Source organism: Mustela nivalis (genome assembly GCF_964662115.1).
Source record: "Mustela nivalis genome assembly, contig: HAP1_SCAFFOLD_1903, whole genome shotgun sequence".
NCBI classification, from domain to species: domain Eukaryota; kingdom Metazoa; phylum Chordata; class Mammalia; order Carnivora; family Mustelidae; genus Mustela; species Mustela nivalis.
In genome coordinates this window covers 56,163-63,954 of record NW_028134761.1, presented here as the reverse complement: position 1 = coordinate 63,954, position 7,792 = coordinate 56,163, and the positions used below count along the sequence as shown (strand labels likewise).

Genomic DNA, 7,792 nt, shown 5'->3' with positions numbered 1-7,792 from the left:
CTGCCCTAGGAAGTTTTCTAGGCAGGTAAGCAGGAAGTGAATTGAGAACCTACCTTATCTTCTGTCTTCTCCCCTTCTTACCTCTTTCACGTCCCTGCTTCTTCACCTGCTCCAAATTTCTGGGTCCCCAGGAAGAAAAAGAAATGTGTTGAATAAAGTCAGAAAAACAAAGATGGCTGACCACCTGAAAGACCCCAGTCATAATTTTCCTTATTCTTGCTTCTTCCCTGAGGAAAACAGAACAATAGTAATTAAAATGGAAACATCAGGAGGCCCAGAGCATATTGTAAGTACCATTTGCCTCAAAGACTGCCAAACTGGGAAGTCACACTCCTCCACACCCCCACCCCCGCAACACACACACACACACAGAGAGAGAGAGAGAGAGAGAACAGAACTCCTGTCTTCCAGGGCTGTGGACAAAACCTGTCTAGGGAGCTCTGCGCAGGCGCGTCAGGCGTGCCCTCCCCCCCCCCCCACCCTTGGAGCCAGAGTGGTGTGAGCTGCACACTTGGGGTATTATTTTTTCCAGAACAGAATAAACACTGGCGTGCATATCATCATCGGGAGCAGGCGTGCCCTGGCAGAAGGGCACGCTGTGTGACTGGCAGCCAGTCCTCTCTGGCTTCCAGTTTTATATTTCTCAAATTCTAATTGACTTGCAACCACACCAGGAGCAGTTCTGCTTCGTTTCTGGGTTACATAAGGCTGCCGGCCCTGGGGCACATGGTCGCGGAGCTGTCTGGAGCTCAGGCTGGGAGCGAGTGCACGCAGACCCCAAAGGGGCTCCGTGCACCAGAACGGGAGGAAAGAGGACAGATATGGTGAGCTTTCGCCTGCCTGCGTTTTCTACTCCCAGGCCACGTGGCGAGAGATGCCCGGAAACCCTGCTGCTGCTCATGCCAGATGCAACGTACATGTGTTGTCAAACTAGGATTAGTTTGTTATTTCTCCTTTAAGTAGGTTAAGCTTTTTTAAGCAGGGGTAATTAAGATTAGGACTAGACGAGCAATGAAAGAAGTCACGGGGCTTAATGAGGGTACGGTAGTTACCCTCCAATGCGAAGGAGAGTATGTAAGTTTGCTTTTATTGGTATAAAGGAAGGAAAAAGAAAAGAGGGCAATAGAAGATACCCAGAGAGACATCCCCATCCACCATCCGCCGGCAGGACGGAGAGCACACGCGAGCACTAAGGTAACTCGACGGTCATGTTTGGAACAATTTTGAAAAGGGTCTTCCCGCTGCTCATTGGCTCCTTCAATCCTCTGTCATTACTGATTTCAGAATACTAAAAGCATAAAGCTTTACCCTCAAAGACCAAGTTGGCACAGACACCTTCTGCTCACCGGTGCCAGCTACCTGCTCAAGAGAACATGGTGGGAACTAGAAAGCCCAGGGACATGGGGGGGGGGCGGGTGGTTTAAGCCACCAGAGTGATGGCTCTCAAAGGCCCACTTGCTCCTTGTGCCCTTCCCCCCGTGTGACACTCCTTCCCCGGGGCACAGAAATGCCGCCCCAAGGGGTATCTCCTGTAAGTAATACTTGCACGTTTCCAAAGATGAGAATCTTCAAATCAGCACTGGGTACTGACTGGCAACAACACTGAATGTCTATCATTAGTGGATTGGTTAAATAAACCATGGTTCAACCACATAATTGGAAAACATGGTGCTGTAGAAAAGAATGAGACAGACCTGAATGTGCCAAATGTGCTGATAGGGAACAATCTCAAGACTTAAGTTTGTATTGTAGGTCCCTGTGTGTTCCACAAAGGAAGAAGAAAGAAGATACTCAGACATAGAATATTTCTACGAAGATACCTGAGAAGTTGGTGATCATGGTTATTTCCTGACAGAGGGGTTGCGGAACTGAGGATCTGTGGTCCCAGAGTTTCTTTTCACTGTATGCTGTTGGCAGATCTTAAAAGTGTGTGTAGGGGCGCCTGGGTGGCTCAGTGGGTTAAGCCGCTGCCTTCGGCTCTGGTCATGATCCCAGCATCCTGGGATCGAGCCCCGCATTGGGCTCTCTGCTCAGCAGGGAGACTGCTTCCTCTTCTCTCTCTCTCTCTGCCTGCCTCTCTGCCTACTTGTGATCTTTCTCTGTCAAATAAATAAAATCTTAAAAAAAAAAAAAGTGTGCGTAGACATTACTTGTGTGATAGGAAACACTAACTGAAACAGGAACAAAGCCCTCACGTACAGCACTCCCTCACCATCTAATGATGGTCCTTTATCACCTGGCCCAGCCTCCCTGTGATGCCTTCTCTGCTGGCTCAGGTCACAGCATGCGCTTTGCCTCTGCCTGCCATGTGCCTGCTACCCCGGGGTGCTCCGCACATCGGCCCACAGCTGTGTCTCCTCATCTCCGTGTGGAGAACAGTAACAGCATCCATCACGTAAAGTTTTTCGAGAATTAAGTAAAACATAAGTGCTTATAACAGTGTCTTGCAAATAAGTTCTCCGTAAATGTTATTTGTCATTATTTTGTTTTATCCTAAGGCAGTTCTCTATAGAAAGGCCTTTGTTCTTTTCTCTGTCTGGTGAAAGGCTGCTTATAGTCTCTGGCCTAGCTCGACTGTCATCTCTGTTCTTTACAATGTCTGAGCGCTTTGTTCATACCCTTTGTGTGGTGCTTTTCATCATCGATCATATTAATAACATACATGTCTGCTTCAATTCATACCTTATGGGCTAAACAGAGCGAGGTCTGTGACATACATCATTTTCTATAGTCTCATGTAGTTTCTCTGCAATTACTTAGAGAATTTAGTGTAACGAAAGCAATACGAAAATCCCCAGAAGATCTAGCATGTGTGTATTGCAGCAATCAAAATCCTCTCAGAGCGTGTCTGCTAAGGGTTTCCCCACCGTGGGACATTAGAGGAACCTTCCGAGAAATGAGGATCGACGTTAGTGCCAGGAGTCCCCCCAAGGCGATCTGAGCACTTCACACCATTTTGGTTGTCAGGCCTCACTGTTCACAGCGCATTCCTTCTTGCCAGAATGCTGGGCCAGGTTTTTGTACTTAGTAATATAGATTGTAAGCTAACGCTTGGCTGATGTTTAATTTAAAAGACTGACTGTGCATTAAAAGCCATAGAAGAAAAAAAAAAAGACTTGAATAAATCATTACAAGAGAAATCTCTTGGCCGGTGATCATCTTGGAGTTGTATTTCTAATATTAACACAATAACATATTCAATTATCTTCCCTGCTCATGTGAAAAAGAATATATTATTCAGAAATATAATATACATTTCCAAGGTAAAACACCAGGTGGGGAAAGATGTCTTGGACTTATATATCTCCATGGATAATGTGTTATCATAATTATCATAATCATCCGGAGTACGTGTCTTTTTTTTTTTTTTTTAAGATTTTATTTTTTTATTTGACAGGCAGAGATCACAAGTAGGCAGAGAGGCAGGCAGAGAGAGAGGAGGAAGCAGGCTCCCTGCTGAGCAGAGAGTCCGATGCGGGGCTCGATCCCAGGATGCTGGGATCATGACCAGAGCCGAAGGCAGAGGCTTTAACCCACTGAGCCACCCAGGGACCCTGGAGTATGTGTCTTAAGTCTCCGGCTCCCAAGTCCCACCAAAGGTGGAATCTCTGTCAGGGAGGACCTTAGAATCTGCTTTTTCACACAGGATACCTTGTTAATTCTTAAGCATATTAAACCTTGGAGAGCCAGCGATTTATAATAGCATTAAGACAATTCAGCTTAAATTAGAAAGTTTAGCAAACGTGAAGTTCTCATGAAAAGTCAAGCTTCACCAAGTCCCCAAATACCTATTGTATGTGGGTCCCCATCTTACCTACTCCTTAGGAGTTCTGTATCATTGGTTCTGCCAGGCACCTTGTATGACGTCATGCTTGCTAAGATGTCAGGTGTGTTGTCTGGTTCGGACAACCGTGGGGAGCTGGAATGTGGCCAGCTAGCCGCTGCTTGTCTATCCCTTAGGCTCCATATTGAGTTTCCCAATTCTAAGTAGAGCTTCTCTTTTCTGGACTTCAGGCCTGACTGAGGATAATGGCCATGAGAAGGAAAAGGGAAAGCAATGTCATGTGGCTTGGGTCTCAAGTAATATGGGATACAAATAATAAGAATTAAGTGACAATTGTACTGACCTTTGCACCTGTTTGTTTTGCATTTTTAAATGTCTTTCTCTTGAGAGTCCTTCTTTCCATAATCCTGCAAGCACACAGCATACAGATAATGATCAAAAGCAGCACACTCCACTCTGCTCATTCTTCCTCCCCCACAGTAAATAAGTCATCTCAGTATGATTTGAGAGTCATCGTACTTTCTGATTGAATCTATATGTTAACAGAGATTGACTATGAAACTATGGTCTCTAGTGGAAAGAGCATTTGTTTTAAAGTCTGTATCTATGTTTAAGACCTACTTCACCTCTTCTTAGGTGTACACCTTAATAAACCAAGTCACCTCTACTTTCTGAACCATAGTTCTCTTGTCTGTGAAATGAGAGTAAGAATCCCCACTCCAGATTGTTGTCCTAAGGATAAAAGAAATAATATTGCTAAAGCACCAAGAATATTGTGTAGTACCTAGTAGGTATTTAATAATATCTCATTAATTCAATCATCAAATGACAAAGCATCCATGATTCCCTACTACATGGTATTAAGGGACAGTGTTGCTATGAGAAATACTAAGAGTAATATATAAATCATGCTTAAGCTACCTTGGTGCTTATCCACAAGATACAAACTAAAACCCACAAACTATAGCAATATTGTATAAAAGTTATTTAAGGAATACAAAATACATCATAAGGCAGCATGTGATCAGTTGTTAGAATAGGGGGTTAGCTTAAAAATCCAACAAATAAGAGCAGTGAAGAAATAATTCAGAGACCAGAAAATCAATTTGCTAAGATCACCTTGAATGTTACTGAGACATCTGTGAAAGTATATCTTTAGTCGCTCAACAAATATTTCCTGAGTGTCTACTACACCAGGCACTGTAGGCTCTGGAAAACAGTGATAGATAAGAAAGAAAGATCCCTGTCACCATGGAGGCTATATTTTAATGGCAGGGAAAAGATTTCAAAAGAGAGAGAGAGAGAGAGAGAATGAGAATAAATTCATGTTCAAAATTAACATAAGAGGCACCTGGGTGGCTCAGTGGGTTCAAGCCTCTGCCTTTCGCTCAGGTCATGATCTCAAGGTCCTGGGATTGAGCCCCACATTGGGATCTCTGTTCAGCAGGAAACCTGCTTCCTCCCCTCTCTCTGCCTGCCTCTCTGCCTACTTGTGACCTCTGTCTCTATCAAATAAATAAATAAACAACAAGCTGATTGGTTCTGAGGGCCCGCGTGCGGGAGGAGAGAGGCAGGGAGGGGGAACAAGAAGGGGGAAGGTAGGAATGCCATCATGGCATCTTCTATTATTTCTATGAGCCAAGCAGTTACAGAAGGGCAAAAGAGCAATTAATCACACAATTAATAACCTAATCTACGCCTAAAAGCCAGGGGTTCACAGAAAAGCAAACAAGCGGTTATTTATCCTATCTATCTTCTAGGGGAGGGGTCTTTCAGTCTGGGGAGCAGCAACAGGAGACACGGTGAAGGAAAGTGGAGGCCAAATCACATGACACTCTGTTAGCCATCAAGAGGGGATTTGACTCTCAGTTGTGAGGTGAGCCCATCATGGGATTTTGAGCAACTGCATGGTATAGTTTAATGATTTCCTTTACAGAGGAGGGAAATTATTTCCTTTACACAATCATGTGTGGAGCACAGACTTATGAGGGTAAAAGAATAAATATGAGACCAGTTAGGGCACTAATACATGGCTCTAGGAAAGAGGACAGGGACTTATGCTGTTGGAGGTGAGAAAGGGAATCAAAACCACAATAATTAAAGGAAGAATTGAAGGAGATTGTCACAAGGAGAAATGAGGAAGAACATGGCAAGCATGTTCTTGGCAAGCAAGAACATGGTGGACAATATAGGGAAAGTAAAGAGGATACAGAAGAAATGAATTAAAGTGGGATGAGAAGTAGGAAGTTCAGAAAGAGATTATTATTTGGGTAATAGGGTATAATAATATGGGTAATAGGGTATAAACACCTGGAATCTGGAGCCTGTGCTCTTGAATTTGAATCCCAAGTCTACCCCTTACTATCCATGAGCCTTTGAAAAGGTTACTTAGCACCACTAAGCTAGTTTCTTCATCTGTAGAATAAGAATAATGGTGTCAACATCATAGAGTTGTGAGGGTCAAATGAGAAAACTTCTATTTCCTACATTCTCCAAAAATCTTTGTTCATTCCCTTATACCTCAAGTTAAATTTAAACTTTATTCGTCTCCTTCTAATAGCAAGAAATCTCTAAATACCGTTTAACTTCTTCATGGAAACGTAATTGCAGTGGATCAACAATTACATTTTGTTACTTACTCTATTCACCAATAATCCAAGGAGAGTTCTAAAAACTGGCTCGCTTGATGGCAGGATGGGAGGTTTCCAGGCAAACTGTGTGGTGGTGTCAGATCCCCTAAGGGGAATCTCTGTGCCAAGTCCGATTTACCAGATGGCTCAGTCTTGGGCCCACTGAAATTGTGAACTGTTAGCAAGCGCACTGCGGGGGTAATTTTGATTGTCTCAGACACTGTATAGGGGGAGGCAGGCTTTAAGAAAATCAAAGCATAAACTCTATAGGGCTTTATGGCGATTAAGGTCACAGCCCCTCAGAGAATACATAATGCCCTAAAGATGATTCCCCTTTGCTCATCCAAAAGGAGAAATGGACCAACAGAAGGGAGGTGGCTTTTATTTATTTCCATTGTGCTGTACTTAGTGAATCCAGGACTCAACTGCAATTTCCTGGTGGGGTCTCCCGTGTAGTACAGCTTCCTATTCATGCAGCATGTAGGAAAATGGAACCGTTTTCTAAAAATGAGAATGGACCCCATTAAGCAGTTGAAGATGAAATGTTGATTCAGTCTCCCAGTACCAGATACAGCTCACAGTTTGGTCCTTCGTACTGCTGGAAGCACTTTATTTAATACTGAACACACGGCCAAACCAAAACAGAGAGTACTGTTGGTATAATATTGGTGTGAGAGGCAAAAAAGAATTTGGGATGGGGCATCTTGGAGACGGGAAGGTGAAACCACATATGGAAGCTCTCACAAGTTAGCGATGAAGCAAGCAATCATTTCTAAATCCATCAATAGTTTTTTCATTATACTATGAAATATACTAATGCGTAACTGAAAATAGTGGCCATTGAATCAGACTGAGAAAGGATCACCACAATGTGTCTAGTTACCATTTCATACCTATCTACAAAAATTTTTATTCTTGTTATGAGGACTCTTAAGATTTACTCTCAGCATCTGTCAAATATACAATATGGTATTATTAATTATAGTCATATTGCTGTATATTATAGTCATATTGCTGTACATTATAATGCTGTACATTACATCCCCATGACTTTAATAACTGGAGGTTTGTTGACTTTCTATCCTTCACCCATTTCACCCAACCCCTCCCCTCTCTGGCAGCCAGCAATCAGATTCTGTCAGATCTTACCAAGGATCATACTTTCTATAGTACAAGTGATAGACTGAATCATGGCAAGAAGCAAAAAATTTTCTCCCTCACCCTTAGGTATTTTGATTTAAACAGTGGAGTTTCAAACCATGTTCTTGATTCCTATGATTTTAATGAAACGATGGAAAATACAAAAGACTGTTAATATCTTATTCAAATAGAACTAGATTTTGCTTATCTTCTGCATAGTCAGCAGATATATTGCACA

The 7,792-nt window shown here is 42.9% G+C and overlaps 1 long non-coding RNA gene across 1 annotated transcript; it reads left to right on the top strand.

Annotated features, from left to right (window-relative positions):
• The first annotated feature begins 648 nt into the window (after window positions 1–648).
• Window positions 649–2,133, top strand: LOC309858135. The gene is made up of 3 exons (XR_014308058.1): window positions 649–824; window positions 1,101–1,194; window positions 1,753–2,133. It is a non-coding gene; the product is annotated as an uncharacterized lncRNA (long non-coding RNA).
• Window positions 2,134–7,792: the final 5,659 nt, after the last annotated feature.